Genomic DNA, 19,876 nt, shown 5'->3' on the forward strand with positions numbered 1-19,876 from the left:
AATTTGCAATCGAACTTTTTCATACAGTTGCCTCACAAACTCATCTTTTCTGGTACCATCTAACCTGGCACTCTCAGAGACAGGCAAAGGTGACAAATCTAAAGGAGTTAAAGGGTTGAACCCATATACCACTTCAAAAGGTGAAAAATTAGTAGTAGAATGCACAGATCTATTATAAGCAAATTCAACATGTGGTAAACAATCTTGCCAACCTTTTAAATTCTTTTGAATGATAGCTCTCAATAAAGTAGATAAAGTTCGATTTACTACCTCAGTTTGTCCATCTGTTTGTGGATGACAAGTTGTAGAAAACAAAAGCTTTGTTCCCAATTTTCCCCATAGTGTCTTCCAAAAGTAGCTTAGGAACTTTGCATCACTCTCTGAAATTATTCTCCTCGGTACTCCATGAAGTCGCATGATCTCCCTAAAAAATAGATCAGCAAGATGGTTATCATCATCTGTTTTCCTATAAGGAATAAAATGAGTCATTTTAGAAAATTTGTCCACAACCACAAAAATAGAATCCATACCTCGTTTGGACCTTGGTAGTCCTAAAACAAAGTCCATAGAAATATCAACCCAAGGTTCACTAGGAATTAGTAAAGGTGTATATAGTCCATGAGGTAAAGATCTAGATTTTACTTGCCTACATGTAATACACCTCTCACAAAATTACTACATCTTGTTTCATGTGTGACCAAAAGAAATGCTCTACCAACACTTCTAGAGTTTTTCTTACTCCAAAATATCCCATTAGTCCCCACCATGAGATTTTTGGATTAATAATTCCCTTAATGAATAATTAGGCACACACAACCTATTCACTCTAAAAAGAAACCCCTCATGCCTATAAAACTTCCCAAAAGCAGCATGCTCACAAACTTCAAACACATTTCCAAAATCAAAATCATTATAATATAGATCTTTAATGTATTCAAATCCTAACAATTTAGTGTTTAAAGTAGAGATCAAGGTATACTTTCGAGATAAAGCATCGACAACAATGTTTTCCATACCTTGTTTATACTTGATCACTTAAGGGAATGATTCAATGAATTCTACCCATTTTGTATGACACCTATTCAACTTACTTTGGCTCTTCAAATGCTTCAACGATTCATGATCAGTGTGAATAACAAATTCTTTGGGCCACAAGTAATGCTGCCAAGTCTCTAAAACCCTCACCAATGCATACATCTCCTTGTCATAAGTTGGATAATTCAAAGATGCTCTGCTGAGTTTCTCACTAAAATAAGCAAGGGGTCGACCTCCTTGTATTAGCACAGCTCCAATACCTATTCTTGATGCATCACACTCAATTTCAAAAGTTTTAGCAAAGTTAGGTAATGCAAGTAATGGTGCCAAACTTAGCTTCTCTTAAGTAAGTTGAAAGTTGTAACTTGTTCACTATCCCAACGGAACCCAATATTCTTTTTTAATAACTTCAGTCAAGGGTGCAGCTATAGAACTAAAATTTTTAACAAACCTTCTGTAGAAACTTGCCAACCCGTGAAAGCTACGTACCTCAGTTATCATTTTTGGTGTTGTCCACTCACGAATTGCCTTAACCTTTTCTTCATCAACTGCTATTCCCTTAGCACTAACAATACAACCAAGAAACTCTGTCTGACTAGTGCAAAAATAACATTTTTGAAGGTTAGCATACAATTTTTCATTTCACAAAACATGTAGAACTTTTTGTAAATAGTTGACATGCTCATCTAAATTCTTACTATAAATCAAGATGTCATCAAAATATACTACAACAAAGTTCCCAATATAAGCACGCAAAATATAGTTCATTAATCTCATGAAAGTACTAGGTGCATTAGTTAGCCCAAATGGCATGACTAACCATTCGTACAAACCATACCTAGTCTTAAAAGCAGTTTTCCATTCATCTCCCTCACGCATACGAATTTGATGATAGCCAGACTTCAAATCAATTTTAGAGAAAATACAAGAACCATATAGTTCATCTAGCATATCATCTAATCTAGGAATAGGATGATGATACTTTACCGTAATTTTGTTGATAGCCCTGCAATCAACGCACATTCTCCAAGTTCCATCCTTCTTAGGCACAATCAAAACAGGAACTGCACAAGGACTCAAACTTTCTCGAACATACCCTTTTCACATCAACTCTTCAACTTGCTTTTGAAGCTCCTTCATCTCCATAGGGTTGCACCTATAGGCTGGTCGATTAGGAACGACTGCTCCTGGGATGAAGTCAATCTGGTGCTCTATTCCCCTAAGTGGCGGCAATCCATTAGGAACTTCTTCCGGAAAGACATTATCAAATTCCTGCAAAAGAGATTTAACAACACTAGGCAAAGAAGAGTTAAGGTTATTAGTGTTGAAATAAGCCTCTTTGTACAAAAGTACAATCATCGACTGTTGAGAATAAAAAACTCTCTTAACCTCTCTTTCTTTTGCTTAAAAGCTCCCTTTTTTACTCTCTAGATTTTTTGTTTCTTTTTCATTCATTTTTTTACTCCTCTCATCCTCACTTTTTCTTTTCTCACACTCCTTTTCTTTTCTATTTTTTTTCCTCGCACAATCTTTTCTTTTTCACTCTCATTTTTTATCCTCAATTGATCTTTATATACTTGCTTAGGAGTTAATGGTACAAGAGTTACAAGTTTACCATGCATCTTAAAAGAATATTTATTTGTGAACCCATCATGCATGACCCTCCTATCAAATTGCCATAGTCTACCTAAAAGCAAATGACTTGCATGCATTGGTACTACATCACAAAGAACATCATCATGATACCTACAAATGGATAATGAAACCAACACTTGCTTAGTGACCTTAACCTCCCCGCAATCATTCAACCATTGTAGTTTATAAGGTCTAGGATGTTTAGTGGTAGGTAAGCATAATTTCTCAACCAAGATAGTACTAGCAACATTAGTGCAACTTCCTCCATCTATAATCATACTATATACCTTGTCTTTGATGTGGCAATGGGTATGAAATACGATGTCTTGTTGTTCTTCATCTTCTTTCTTCACTTGCACATTTAGAGCACGCCTAGTGACAAGGGCTTCCCCTTCAACAACATACTCTTCTACATCACTTTCCATCAATGGTGGCAAGGCATTATCATCTTCAGACTCACTCTCAGTTTCAATACCACCATTTTCTTTCAAAAGCATACTTCTTTTGTTTGGACATTGTGAAGCAATATGTCCTCTTCCCAAACACTTAAAGCATTTAATATCTCTATTTCTTGAAGATTGGATAGGTTCTTTACCTTTAACCAATGGAGAATTAGCATCTTTATTCTTTAAAAACTCAGTCTTATTTTTTGATGCAACTTTATCATCTCTTTTGTTCCAACTAGATTTCCAAGTGGATGAATTAGAACTTTGGCCATGCTTGATTGAGCCCTTCCTTTTGAGTTGTCTTTCAACTTTCATGGACATATGCACCATATCTTCTAGCTCCACATAATGTTGCAACTCTATTATATTTACAATTTTTGAATTCAAACCTTGTAAAAATCTTGCCATGGTTGCTTCTTGGTCCTCCTCCACATTGGCTTGAATCATGGCAATTTCCATCTCTTTATGGTATTCCTCCACAGTCCTGGATCCTTGGGTTAGACTTTGTAGCCGTTGGTACAAATCTCGATAGTAATGTGATGGAATGAACCTCTTTCTCATAATTGATTTCATCTCTTCCCAAGTGCCAACAGGTCTCTCGTTATTGCTTCTCCTGTTTAGAATAACTTGGTCCCACCAAATAATAGCATAATCAATAAATTCAATGGCAGCAAGTTTTACCTTCTTCTCTTTAGAGTAGTTGTGATAATCAAATACTAATTTTACTTTCTTTTCCCCACTCCAAATATGCGTCTGGATCACTTTGCCTTGAAAAAAGGAATCTTCATTTTGATATTTCCCAAGTTTCTATCAACATAATGACTCCTCCTTCCCCTTCTACCACCAATTCTGATACCACGAGATTTGCCACTAGAAGCTCTATCATCAATGTCCTCAGAAATGCCATCATCTTCATCATTGTTGTCTTTACGATTATATTGCCTCGAACTTCGTGTAGGAACTATACCAGCTTGGCTATTTTACAATTCAGTAATTACAACATCTTGTCTCTCAAATCTGTCGAGGATTTGATTGAATCTGATTTCCATGCGTTCCAAGTGTTGTCTCAAGGCACGTTGTTCAAGTGTTTCTCTAGGTCTTGCTTCTTCTCCACTTGTCGCCATTAATGTAATCTGTTGTCACTCAATCACTCAACTCGCCAATGTTAGCTCTTTAAAGAACTTAGAATTATGACAATTCCTTGTAAACGATCATTGACTGATTGAAAATCCCAAAGGTATAGGATAAAAGAAATGAATTGATAGAAGAATTCAAATTGTAGAATTGAAAACTTAAATTAAGTTCAGAAAGGAAATTTGCCAGAATTTAATCTAGGCAAAACTTATGAGAATGCTGTTGGGTTCTTCGGGCCGCGAAAACCGCTTTTTCGCGTCGTGGAAACCCCGAGTCACCCAAAGCCATGAATCTCGTGCAAAGATTCGTAAACAAAATTTTCGAAAAAACCTTTTCTTGTACGAGTTTGTAAAAACTTTAGATCTACACTAAAGTTAAGATCATTACCCTTGTAGCGAAGCCCTTCGCGTTCCCGCTTGTCCAAGATGTCGCCGGATCTCTAGTTGTCAAAGTAGACAACCTCTATATGTATCCACACGGACACAAGTAGAAGGAGATGACCAAAACACAAGGTGTGCTAGCACCAATGGAGTGTTCGGCCAAGGAATGGGAGAAGGAGAGGAGTGAGCACCCAAGGGAGAAGAAGAGTGAATGAATCAATGAGAGGAAAATCAAAAAACCCCTTAGCCATCAAGTGGCCGGCCACTCTAGGAGGTGTAAAACCCCCACATTAATTCCAATTAATGTGGAGACCATTAAGAGTTGTAACCCCCATGAGGTGGCACTCTAGGATGATGTGGATCAACACTATTGGTCCACATCTTGCCACCTCACTAAATGACATGGCAACAAGTGTAACCTCCTCATTTAATGTGGGTCGGCCACATTAAATGCTATGGAGGCTTGTAACCTCCATGAGGTGGCACACATTGATGATGTGGAGCAATCCTATTGGACCACATCTTGCCAACTCACTAGTGATGTGGCAAAAAGTCAAGTCAAACATGACTTTTTCTCTTCCTCTCAAATCAAGTCAAACTTGATCAAATCTCTCTCATGGTTGATCTAATCCAACCATATGATTCAAGCCAACTTAATATAATGAATCTAATTCATTAAATTAAGTTGATTTAATGAGTCATAATCTAAATTAGACTCATTGAATACATGAATCAACTTGAGTCCAACTCAATTAGCCCAATTTGGATTACTCTTAATCCAATATGATTCATCAAATGAATCTAATCCTCTTGGTTCATCATATGAACCAAATCTCCATCTAATTGTCCTTAGTGTGTGACCCTATAGGTTCTTGTAACGTTGGCAATGCCCTAAACCCATTTAGGAGCATAAGTAATGAGCGGTATCTAGCAACACATCATTACTACCCAAGTTACAAGAATGTCGAGATCCGACATCACCTTGTGACTACCAATTGTGACTCCTCACAAAATATGTGACAAATGTCCTTCTATCCTTGACATCTAGATTGATCAATGTGAGGCATAGACCGTGTTATCCTCTAATCAATCTAAATCTTGAACTCCAAGTAGACTCACTCGATCAAATGAGCTCAACATCTCATGTTGACTCATTTGGGCATGGCCATGCACTTCGTGGTCTAACTCTATCAAGAATATTGATGTCGCTCCTGTCATATGGGAGGGATAGATCCCATCTACATCACTCACATCCCTCTGCATAATTTATTACATACCAGTAATCGCCTTTATAGTCCACCCTGTTACGGGTGACGTTTGACGAAACCAAAGTACATAACTCCTTATGTAGGGATCCATGGTGACTTCAGGTCAAAGGACTAATAGTCATACTAATAGCCACATGAGAAAGTATATGACACTCATATAACGATCCATGATACTTTCTCATGGCGGGTCATTCAGTATACATTCTCTAATGCATACCCATGTGTCAGCTTGATATCTCTATATCCATGACTTGTGAGATCAAGTCATCGAGCTGACCTACATTATAGTCTTATTGTATTAACATTGTCCCTGAATGTTAATACTCGACTAGGAATGATTTAGAGTAGTGTTCCCTATATCATCTCACTATCGATTCAACCAATCGATTGATATAGGTAAGAACCTTTCTACTCTAGGACGTTACTATACTTATTTTATCTGGCACTAATACAAATAAGCATAATAACCAAAAACCAAATGCCTTAATATATATACATGAATATGATATACATGAGTCCATACAATCATCAAATGATTGGCTCTAGGGCTCTAACTAACAAATGCGGGACTAAAAGATAAAGATATTTAAAATAAGAACTAAAAAGGAATTTGCCAGAACTTAATCTAGACAGGTGCAGAATTAAATCTAGACAAAACTTTAAAGGAAATGCGGAATTGGAAAGTGATAGTATACTAGGCAAAACTTTAAAGGAAATGCGGAATTGGAAAGTGCAAATATACTAGGCAAAATTTTATAGGAAATGCAGAATTGGAAAGTGCAAATATACTAGGCAAAATTTTAAAGGAAATGCGGAATTGGAAAGTGCAAATATAATAGGCAAAACTTTAAAGGAAATGCAGAATTAGAAAGTGTAAGTATAGAAATAACAATGCTCTACACTCACCTTTTTTTTCTATTTTTTTTTTAATTTAGGCCTTTTTTTGACTATATATATATATATATATATATATATTGTTTTTGAATTTTGGCCTCTTTTTTTTTTTGCCGAAAATAATTTGATAGCACCAAGATGAATAAAACTCACTAAGATCGAGATGATAATGATAAGCAGATAATTTTGAACAAATAGATAAAGTTTCAAGCACCAAAAACAAAAGGATAACCAAATCGATTTAGAAAAACCAAAGCTCTGATACCAAATGATGTGAACCCAACGAGAAAGATATCTCAAGAACCCACAACGAATTTAAAACAGAAAGAAGGAAGGTCTAAAGATGATAAGATGGATGAAGAAACCTCGACCCAATGCTTAGAAAAGCACGAACCTTGGTATACGAGATGGAAGACGCCACAACCTTGGGATTGAGGTTGATAAGTATTTGAACGCCACAGAGAGAGGCCTTGATAAGTTCAAGTTCAATGAAGAACCAACAAGCGAGAACCTCACCGTATTTTAGATTGAAAAATATGTCACAGATACATGTGTGGCCATCACCCCCTTTATTTATAGCTATAAGGTGACCAAAAAACCCTAAAAGGTCAAAAGAAAGCCCATTTAGTAAAGGCCTATGTAGACTACTTAGCCATTTTAAGCTTATGGTTTTATTATAACCCAAATAAAAGTAGAAATTGAGTCTAAATTAAGCCTACATATCCCTATTACATAGACATGAGACTTGAGTGCTAATTAAGCTCATCTAAGGCTTGAATTAGGTTGACTATGCCGAATGACTTGCTCTTGGTCAAACCTTCTTCAATGATAGCTTTGGCTTTCACATCTTCAATTAGTACATTAAGTGCTTCCTTCATCTTTCTAGTCTTAGCCCTTGTAATTGGGCCTACATTGATGCATAATGGATCATCATTAACATCTAGAGTGGGTTGACCATGATCCATATCGTTAGCTTGTTGCTCTCTTTCTTTGACTCCATCAAGTGGTTAGTAACTCATTAATTAATGAATATTTGATATCTTAAACATAGGGAGATTAATGCACTCATGATAAGAAGGAGCTCATAATGTAATATGGGATTGGTGCGGTAGTTCAATAATAATTCTTTAGTGATATGAGTTATTATTGATGAACTTGAGTTGGGTGTTCGGGTCAAACACAGGAAGCTCAAGCTCATCAGGAGGCCAAAACCAATTCCTCCTCTAGGTCCCTGTTGTAACCTCTATGTATAAAGCCTCACATCCACCCAAGTCATCTTTATGGTAGGCCATATCCTTGCTTGGTGCCCAAGCAAGGGGCTGGCCACCCTTTGCTTGGTTCCCAAGCAAGGGGCCGACCAAGATGAGTTTAAAAGTGGATTTTTAATTTTTTAAATCTTTCTTTTTGTATCTATCTACAATATTTTAAAAGAGAGATTTTAAATTTTAAAAACTTTCCTTTTTTGAAGCCATCCACATGGTTTTAAAAGAGAGTTTTAATTTTAAAAATCTTTCCTTTTTGTAGTCATCTACAATGTTTAAAAGAGGGATTTTTAATTTTAAAACTTTCCTTTTGTAGCTATCCACAATAGGAAATTTAAAAGAGAGATTTTAATTGTTGTTAAAATATTTCCTTTTTAGCCATTACCAAGGATTATAAAAGAGGATAGATGGTGCCTTAGAAATAAGAATCATCTACACAATTTCTATTACTCTTCTATTCTCCTTGTGGCCGACCCCCTCATATTCTTATTCTCCCCTTGCTTTCTCACCTAAGGCCGGTGGCATCAAGAGGCTTCAACCATCTTGTGGCTGGCGGGTTGCAAGGAAGAAAGAAGAACAAGAGGTGGCGCTCCTAGTTTTGATCCCTTGGTGGCCGAAAGTCTTGGAATAAAGAAGGGCTTGGGTGGTTTTTGTGTTTTGGTAGATCGTCGCCCACACGACGTCCAAGAGGAGGAGAGGAATACAGCAGAAGATCAAGAGGTCTTTAAGCTATGAATAAAGGTATAACTAGTTAATTGTTTACATTGTGTACTAGTTTATTTTTCCTTTGTATGGATCCTGAACTACCAACACAAGAGGCTAGCGATCTTATGCTTTGATTGAGGTCTTTGTAGTTTAACCTAGAGTTTACTGTAAGGAGTTTAAATACTCAATTTTTTTTGAAAGGCTTTGACTAGGAAGTGGTGGATAATCCCATACCCAAGAAGGTCGAGTGCCTCGCCAACTACCTGGAAGTCAATCCTTGAAATAGATATATAATCAACTTCTGTAATATGATTTAACTTCTGATGAACACAGGGTTGAACTTGGATTAATAATGTTAAGTTTTGTTTGCAATCCAAGTTTAACTTCCGAAAAACACATGGGTTGCTAGGAAAAGTTCTATGCTTGTATAAATTTTTGTACAGGGGAAACAGAACAGAATTCCGAGTAGCACCAACAATTGGTATCAGAGCTAGTTTTCTGCCTCTGTGTGTTTGATTTTCAGTTAAATTATGCACTTTTCATACATAAATTTAGGCAGGATAATAGTAGGATATGCAAATAGATTAACTTTGTGGTTGCAGGCATCCTAGTTCCAACTATTATGACCCTATTGTGTTTGTGTGTGATTTGGACCCTCGGGCATGTCGAGGGCATTTTATGTGTGTGCATGATTGTAATTATTAAATATTAAATACAACAGAAGCTATATTAGTTTTAGGATTTTACATTTTGTTCAATTTAGATTACATGTACATTCCCTTGTGGAATATATGATCGATAAATATAAAATTTTATTTTTGTCACGGATCGTATCCTTGCGAGACGTGGTGTTATTTGAGGACCAGAGGCACAACGGAAAAGGAAGCAAGATAGACGCGACAACATGACCCGTTGGCGGTGGCTAGGGTTAGTGGCACACGGAGGACAGCTATGGATGAGACCATAATAGTTGAAAAATTAATTTTCAGATTTATTGCCTTTTATGCTGTTTATATGTGCCGTGTGTGTGTGTGTGCATGTTAAAATTCCTTGTTTTAAATAACTAAGTGAGAGAGGAATTATTTAAATTCCACGGTCTCCATTACTGGTTTGTAAGTGGTGCATTCAAACTTGCACGTTGGCTTTGAGTGTCTTCCTCCACATCGGATGAGTTTGTTTGCGGATCACTAGATCAAACTCCCTTTATGGATGATTATAGGAAATTATTTAGGTTTGTGTGATCTTCTCCATCTGAAGGGGCACAATCCTATTTAATGGACTAAGTATCAAGTAATGGTATACACTTAGGCGCATTTAATAGTATCCTCCCCATCGGAGTTACTGCTATTATTTGTGTGATCGAAGAAAAATCAACTATTAATTTTATTTATCATAAAGTCAGGTTAACAAGATAATAAAATTAATGGGTAAACCTCCCTCTTACAAATGTTTGAATTTGTATACGTCCACACTATCGTGACATACAAAATTCACGATGTTTTGAGGTGTTGGTGAATTTAAATGATATTGTTTGAGGAATCAATATTATTTTAAATTCTAAAGTTTTGATCAAATATTTTGTGATTCTTAGGATTTCAAATGACTTTCAATCCTCTTGCTGTTATATTGAAAGAAAACAAACTTACTGGTCCCAATTACATTGATTGGAAACGAAACTTGGACATTGTCTTAACTGCTGAAGGTTACAAGTTCATACTTTTTGAGATCTGTCAAAGCCTGCCAATAGCGATTCTAGTGAAGAGGAGATTGAGTATCATAAGAAATGGGGCAGGGCAGATGAGATGGCGTGGTGTTATATTTTAGCTTCTATGTCAAATGTGCTGCAACATCAACATCAGGCCATGTCTATTGCTTATGACATGATACACAATCTCAAGGAACTCTCAAATACCATAATCGGGCTGCTAGGCAGGAGGCTATGAGAAACTTGATGATGACCATCATGATTGAGGGGACACCCGTAAGGAATCATATCCTCAAAATGATGGCTCTTTTGAATGAGATGGAAGTCCTTGGAGCAGAAATCGATGGGAAAACCCAGGTCGATATCATTCTCCAAACACTGCCTAAAAGTTTTAAGCAGTTCCGCCTGAACTACAGCATGAACAAAAGCGTTTATTCGTTAGCAGAACTTTTGACAGAACTTCAAGCAGCAAAAGAGCTATTTCATCAAAGTTTTCAAATTCACATTGCTGAAAATGTTTCTGCTTCTAAGTCGAAAGACAGAAAGAAGACAAAGAAACAAGTTGGTTCAGCAAAGAAAGTGAATCGATCTCTAGGAACTGGGCCGCATGCAGGTGTGAAGAAGCCAAAGGGCAAGTGCTTCACATGCAAGTAGTCTGGACATTGGAAAGTGGACTGTCCTTGCAGAAAAGAGAACAATAAAGGTATATCTTATTCTCTAGTGGTTGAAACATGTTTAGTGGTGTTATCTACCGGTACCTGGTGTGTAGATACGAGAGCCACTGATCATATCTGTAATTCATTACAAGGGTTCCAGGAAACTCGACGACTACATGAAGGGAAAATTACCGTCTACATGGGCAATGCTACAAAAGTGGCGGCTGTTGTAGTGGGAGAGTTTATTTATCTTTTGATAGAAATAAAATATTGATTTTGAGAAATTGTCTTTATGTACCATGTTTTAGAAAGAACTTAATTTCAGTTTCTAAACTATTTACGGATGGATATTCTATTTCTTTTGATGACAAAGTAGTTGTCAAGAAAAATAGGGTAGTTATCTGTTCTGGTACGATGGTTGACAATTTGTATACTCTAAATCCAATAACTCCCATGATACAACAAATGGAAATTAATAACACATCTTCTAATTCTAATAAGAGAAAGCAACCTTCGAAAATAAACCAAACATATTTTTGGCATCTAAGGCTTGGTTATATTAACTTGAGTAGGATTCAAAGGCTAATAGCCGATGGACCTTTGGGTTCATTAGTGGTGGGAAAATTTTCAATCTGCGAATCTTGTTTAGAAGGAAAAATAACCAAGAGACCTTTTAAGGCCAAGGGGTATAGAGCCAAAGATGTATTGGAATGAGTTCATTTTGATTTGTGTGGACCTATGACTATCCAAGCAAGAGGTGGTTTTGAATATTTTCTCTTTTATAGACGACTATTTGAGACACGGGTACATTTACTTGATGCGCCACAAGTCTGAGTACTTTGATAAGTTCAAAAAATAGAACGCTGATGTGGAGAAATGTCATGGTAAAGGTATCAAGACACTACAGTCTGATCATGATGACGAGTACCTCTTAGGAGAGTTTAGGAGTTACTTATCAGAGGCCGGGATTCAATCCCAACTGTCTGCACCTGGTACACCCCAACAAAATGGTGTGGTAAAATAAAGGAATATGACTCTTATGGAAATGGTTAGATTAATGATGAGTTATTCAGAATTACCAAATTCATTTTGGAAATATGCTCTGGAAATGGTAGTGTACATTCTGAACTTGGTACCTTCTAAGTAGTAACCTCTACTCCCACAAAATTCTGGAATGGGCGTAAGCCTAGTCTGAAACATATTCAGATTTAGAGTAGTCCAAAACATGTGTTGAAGGGAGACACTGATAAGTTGGAATCACGTATAGAAGTTCGCTTGTTTGTGGGTTATCCTAAAGGAACGAAAGGTGGTTTATTTTATAGTCCTAAAGATCAGAAGATCATTGTTAGCACCAATGCTTGATTTTTAGAAGAGAATTATGTAATTAACCACAAACCCATGAGTAAAATTATTCTTGAGGAAATAAGAGAAGACACGTCTACTTTAGTACCAATGGTACAAGATGAGATACCACAAGAAACTGCAACACGTGTCACAAATGATGCACAATTACAAGTAGTGCCTTGTCGTAGTGGGAGGGTTGTTCAGTAACCTGATAAATTCATGTTTTTGGAAGAATCTTCGGACTTGATCCCTGGTGAACATGAACCAGATCCCTGGACATATGATGAAGCACTCCAAGATAAAGATGCAGCATCTTGGCAAAGTGCAATGAACTCTGAAATAGAATCTATGTACTCTAATCAGGTCTGGGAGCTTGTAGAACCACCAAATGGTGTAAAAACCATTGGATGTAAATGAGTCTAAAAAAGAAAAAGAGGGATAGCCGGGAAGGTGGAAACCTTCAAAGCAAGCTTGTTGCAAAAGGGTATACTCAGAAAGAGGAAATCGATTATAAGGAAACCTTTTCACCGGTAGCCATGCTTAAGCTATCCGAATTCTTTTATCTATTGCCACTCATATGGATTATGAGATTTGTCAAATAGATGTCAAGACAGCTTTCCTTAATGGAAGTCTTGAAAAAAATATCCATATGAAGCAACCAGAGGGATTCATTGCGAAGGGCAAAGAGCATCTTGTATGTAAGCTCAATCGGTCTATCTATGGATTGAAGCAAGCTTCAAGATCTTGGAACATCCGGTTTGATGAAGTGATCCAGTCTTATGGATTTATTCAGTGTCTAGATGAGTCTTGTGTATACAAGAAGAGTGACGAAAATGTGGTGGTATTTCTTGTACTATACGTAGATGACATTTTACTCATTGACAACAATGTTAAAGTGTTGTCAGCGTAAGGGTATAGTTGTCTAAGCAGTTTGATATGAAGGATTTGGGAGAATGTGTGTAACACCCACGAAATTATAAGATAAGGATATGGGTATCATTTTCTTTTGAAGCATAGAAATAAAAAGAATAGAGAAAAAAGGGAAAATAGAAACAAAAAATAGAATAAGAAGAGGTGAGGTCAAGGATTGAACCTTGAACCTCCCACAAATAATGGAGATAAATTGATGTATGATGACCACTAGAATAATGAGTAATATATGGATAGGAAGGGATGAAAATTTAGTTAAAGATGAGAAGAAAATAAAAGAAAACTAAGCAAAAGAGCAAGAGAAAACCAAGTTGCTTACCTTCTCTTCCTCTTGGTTAAGAAAAGAAGCAAGCAAAAGATGAATTGCCTACTTCCCTTCCTCTCTCTATTTTCGTGGGAATTAAAGGAGTGAGGGAAAATAGGAGTTGAGGGAATGAATGAAGACATGCTTCATTTACATAGGAATAAATTGGATTGGGAGAAGAAAAAAAAAAACAAGAGATTAAATCTTTTTCTTCCTCCTTCCTTCTCCTTCTTCATTCTCACCGAAACCAAGAGCCCTTCCCTCTCCTTATTCCGAAAGCTAAGCTAAGTTCCTCTCCAAGAAAACTAAGTTTAGAGAAGAAGCCTTCAAGATCCCTCCCTTCCAAGCAAGAGAAGCAAAAGGAGGTACAAGAAGAAGAAGCTCTCTTCTTCCTTGGTACTTAGGATACCTTTTTCCTTAAGAAAAACCACAAGCGAAAGGATGTAAGTTTCCCTCACCTGTGGTACAATAGCTTTTGTATTTTTTTTTATGAGATTTGGTTGCCTAAAAACCTAGGATACCTTTATGAAATTTTCGGCCAAGACAAGACTAAAAAGGACCTAGGAAATGTAAAGACCTAAATTTTGACATGCTCAATATGTTTCTTGTAACATATATCTTATGGTAGGGATTTATCTAATGTTCATATGCTAGAATGTTTGGTTAGAACTTAGAGTTATACCCCTAGACTCTCGGCCAAACATGAATAAAGGAAATAGGTAAGTTAAGACCTAAACCAAGCATGTTTCTTATTTTTTTTATGATATGTGCCTCATGATGAGGAAGTTGTTAACATGATATGCTCATGCCTATATGATGATTAAACTTCATTCCATGCTTATATGTATTCAGCCATGATAGGATTAGGGGCCTAGAAAAATTATTAAACCTAAACTAATCATGCCATGATCCTCCTTAAGACAAGTTATGAAATTTATATGACATGCTCATGTTGTTCCTTGAAATAATTGCTATGCAATTTGTTTAGGGTTCCCATGCTTTTATGACACTTGAACCCTAGCTTTAAGTCTTACAAGTCTCGGCCACAACATGTTTAAGGGCCTAGGAAACTTAGAATCTAACCTAATCATGCTCATGTTGTTCCTTGAAATAATTGCTATGGAATTTGTTTAGGGTTCCCATGCTTTTATGACACTTGAACCCTAGCTTTAAGTCTTACATGTCTCGGCCACAACATGTTTAAGGGCCTAGGAAACTTAGAATCTAACCTAATTATGCTCATGTTGTTCCTTGAAATAATTACTATGAAATTTGTTTAGGGTTCTCATGCTTTTATGACACTTAAACCCTAGATTCAAGCCTTGCAAGTTTCGGCCACAACATGTTTAAAGGCCTAGGAAACTTAGAACCTAACCTAATTATGCTCATGATGTTCCTTATAATAATTGCTCTGAAATTGGTTTAGGGTTTCCATGCTTTTATGACACTTAGAACCTAGTTCCAAGCCTTAAGGGTTTCGGCCACAACAAGTTTAAGGGCTTAGGAAACTTGGAACCTAACCTAATTATGCTCATGATGTTCCTTGTAATATTTGCTATGAAATTGGTTTAGGGATTCACATGATTGAATGATGATTTTAACCCAATGTAATGCTTGGTAAGATTCGGCCATGATAAGTTTATAAGCTTAAGAAACCTAGAACCCTACCTAAACATGCTCATGATGTTTCCTTATGGTATATGATATGATATTGGTTTAGGCTTCACATGCTTGTATGTGTTGTTTTTACCTAAATCCCAACTATATGTTTCGGCCACTATATGACATTAGGGTTAGAAATCTAAATATGATTCCCATGTATCTCACATGCAATGTTTTATGATGTGGTAAGAGCTTGCTATGCTTCTATGTTTAATTATGTACACTTATGACCTATGTACGATGGTAATCCTTATGCTATGCTGTGTATTATTATGATGAGCTGTGTGCCCAAATTATGCATGCTATTTATGATGAGCTGTGTGCCCAAACTATGCATATATTTATGATGTGCTGTGTGCCCAAATTCTGTATGGTATGATATGATAAGAAATAAGATGTACAAGAAATATTAAGAACCATGATATGTATGACATGCTACTTTACTTTATATGGCTTGTACCAAGGGTGGGCTCCATAAGCGCCCCAGGGTCGATGGACTAAGAAACGGGCCTCGTTAGGGATGGGCTCCTAAGTGCCCCTAGGTCGATGGACTAAGAAACGAGCCTAGTATGTATGCCTTGTAGGGTTCAAGACTTGCTACCTTGGACCTAGCATTTATGTATGTGGTACAAGCCGGGGCCCTAATCATGTTATGATTATGTTTAAGTATGTATGTAATAAGTTTTCAAAGGACATGTTGTATATATTGTTGCATGAATCATGTTTTTGAAAATCATCTCGCATAACACTTTATGATTATGTTATGATATACCATGATGCTTATGATTATGACATGTTATGTTAGGATGAACTTTATGATTATGTTATGATATGCTATGATCATGATTATGTTATGCTAGGATGCACTTTATGATTATATCATGATATGCCATAATGCTTATGATTATGTTATGCTATGCTAGGATTAACTTTATGATCATGTTATGATATGCTATGATTATGATTATGTTATGCTAGGATGCATGTTATGATATGCCATGATACCTTACGATTATGTTATGATATGATGCTTCTATACATGATATGATGAGTTGTCTTTATGCTGTATGCCTTGGAGATTTAGTTATGTTATACGGTTTTTGTGAGTAGGAAAGGATCTTATTGAGCCTTGTGTGCTCACAGCTTACTTTCCTTGTACCACAGATAAGGGCAAAGAATGGAGGGGACAAGAAGGACGTGTGTAGTAGTGACTCGGCTAAAAAGAAAGACCTGCTTCTAGTTAATAAGAATTATGTTTATGTCGTTCTTTTATGACTCCATGACATTTCATCATGCTCTTTAGTATTATGATTTAAATTTATGTTAAGCATGTTATGTGGCTAACTCCGCCCATGATGACCAGTCATGGCCGGTCCCAAACTATGGCAAAATTTCATGAATGAATCCATTAAACTATTCCGACTGTAACGTCTCAGCAAGGACCGCTACATCTCCATGAGAACTTGGGTGTAGTGTTAAATAGGCAAGAGTTCTCACACCATAGGTTAGATAAGAACAAATATGATAGGAAAACTAATAATCTAAGATTTGGAACATGGAATATAGGAACTCTCACTGGTAAATCAATGGAGGTAGTAGATATGATGATTAGGAGAAAAATTAATATTTTATGTGTACAAGAGACAAAATGGACAGGTGAGAAGGCAAAGATGATAGAGAACTCGGGTTTTAAGTTATGGTACACTGGAAAAAGTAAAACAAGAAATGGAGTGGGTATTATTGTAGATAGTTTGTTAAAGGATGAAGTTGTAGGAGTAGTTAGAAAAGGGGATAGAATTATAACTCTTAAGATAATAGTGGCGAAAGAAACTATGAACATAATTAGCGTATATGCACCACAAGTAGGATTAGATGAAGCTACCAAATTAAGGTTTTGGGAGGACTTAGATGAAATATTACAAAATATTCCACCAAATGAAAGGATTTTAATAGGAGGTGATCTAAATGGGTATGTCGGAGTAAAAAATGAGGAATATGAGAGTACATGGAGTTATGGGTTTGGCAATGAGGAAGGAAAACTATATTAGATTTTGCGATAGCATATGACCTTATATTAGCTAATACGTTTTTTAAGAAAAGAGAAGAACACTTAGTCACATTCAAAAGTGGGAATAATAAATCGCAAATTGACTTTCTTATGGTTAGGAAGAATGATAAAAAGATTTGTAAAGATTGCAAAGTCATCCCTGGAGAAAGCTTAACTACCCAATATAGGGTAGTAGTGTTGGATATACGCCTCAAACATAGTATCAATAGAAAGAAAATATATACAATTCCTAGAATTAAGTGGTGGAAGTTAAAGGATGGGAAACAAAATATATTTAAGGAGAAGGTAGAAGTACAAGCATTAGGTGAAATATACGATGATTCTAATACAACATGGGATAAGATGGTATCAAAGTTGAAAATAGTAGCTAAGAGTGTACTCGGTGAGTCAAAGGGACATGCACCACTAAGTAAAGAATCTTGGTGGTGGAATGAGAAAGTACAAGAGAAAGTGAAGGAAAAACGAATAGCTTATAAGGAATTATATATTTGTAAGAACGAGAAAACTTAAAAAAAATATACAATAACCAAGAAAGAAGCTAAGAAAGTAGTGAGTGAAGCAAAAAATGAAACTTTTGAACGCTTATATCAAAAAAGAAGGAAAAGATATTTATAGAATAGCTAAAGAGAGAAAGAAAACAAGAGATCTTAGCCAAATAAAATGTATTAAAGATGAATGTAATAGGTATTAGTAGAAATAAAGAGCTGGAAGAGGTATTTTCATCAACTTTTAATGAAGGTTTACCAACTTAACAGGTAATTTAATTAGGTCAAATGAGCATCGAAATTTTAATTTGAGAAAAAGTAAAACAAGCTTTAAATGAGAACAATGGAAATTGGACGATATATAGAGTATGGAAGTGCTTAAACAAGGTATTGAATGACTTACAAATTATTTAACATGATATTGAAAGAAAAATGTCGATCAATGGAGGATAACTTAGTTCCTTATATAAGAATACAAAATTGCAAACTATAGGTATTAAACTAATGAGTCATACTATGAAACTTTGGGAAAAAGTAATAGAAAAAGATTAAGGAAGGAGACCATAGTAAAATCAATTGGGTTCATTAATTGAAAAATATCGAGAAAACAAGATCTACACATGGTATTCATTGACTTAGAAGGTAGATAGAGTCCCAAGAGAAATTATAGGAAATTTAGAAAGAGAGGTAGGTAACATATATTGAACTTTTCAATAAAGATAGGTTACATCAGGATCAGCTCTAAGTCTTATTGTAGATGAGACAGTGAAGGTAAATGCTCTAGAATCTGGGGTAAACACTAGAATTGAAAGGTTTTAGGCTTAGTAGATTAAAGACAACATATATGGAATTTAAGTTTAGCAATATTAGAAGTAATGAAACAATTGTTTAGATAGGAGATGACGAGTTGTTAGAGAGATTTGACTATTTAGGATCATTTTATGGAGGGATTAGAGATGTCTACATAGAATACAAGGATGGGTGAAATGAGGCCGTGTTTGTGACGTAGTACCTCTACTTAAAGGTAAGTTCTATAGAGAGTTGCAGAGATGAGGATGTTAAGGTGGATGTGTGGACATACGAGGATGGACAAAATAAGAAATGAGAGCATTAGAGAGAAAGTAGGAGTTGCATCTATTGAGGAAAAACTCAGAGAGACACGTTTAAGATGGTACGGATATGTACTTAGACGACCAATAAATGCTCATTAGGGACTTGGTTAGCAACAATAAAACAAGATAAAATTTATTTAAATATAGATGATGATATAATAGGAGATAGAGCTCAATGGCGTAAAAGGATTCATACAGCCGACCCCACTTAGTGGGAAAAGGCTTGGTTGTTGTTGTTGTTGTATGTTATGTGGCTCATATGATAGATAGTTAGTGATGATGGTTTGAAAAGTAAAGAAAAAGTTTTAAAGAAAAAAATTATACTATAGATAAGGCTTCCGCTGTTTTAAGAAGAAAAGATAAGTAACCCCCGTCAGCTTAAGCAGGAAGGGGCGGGGCGTTACAATGTGGGCATATTCTTGGGATCAAAGTAATAAGGGATCGCAAGAAAAGAATGCTGTGCTTATTCCAAGCTTCATACATCGATACTATTCTAGCTCGTTTTAGCATGCAAAACTCCAAGAAAGATTTTGTACCTTTTCGACATGGAGTACCTTTATCTAAAGAGACGTCTCCTAAAAATCAAAGGAAATAAGGGACATGAAGGCAGTTCCTTATGCTTCGGCTGTAGGAAGCCTAATGTATGCGATGCTATGTACGAGACCGGATATCTATTTTGCCGTAGGCATGATTAGCAGATATCAAAGTAACCTTGGACTGCCGTAAAGCATATATTGAAGTACCTGAAAAGGACTAGAGATTATATACTAGTTTACCAGGCAGATGATTTGCTCCCTGTGGATTACACGAATTTAGACTTCCAATCAGATAGGGACAATAGTAAGTCGACC

This window comes from Zingiber officinale, chromosome 5B, assembly GCF_018446385.1.
Source record: "Zingiber officinale cultivar Zhangliang chromosome 5B, Zo_v1.1, whole genome shotgun sequence".
In the NCBI taxonomy this organism is placed as follows: domain Eukaryota; kingdom Viridiplantae; phylum Streptophyta; class Magnoliopsida; order Zingiberales; family Zingiberaceae; genus Zingiber; species Zingiber officinale.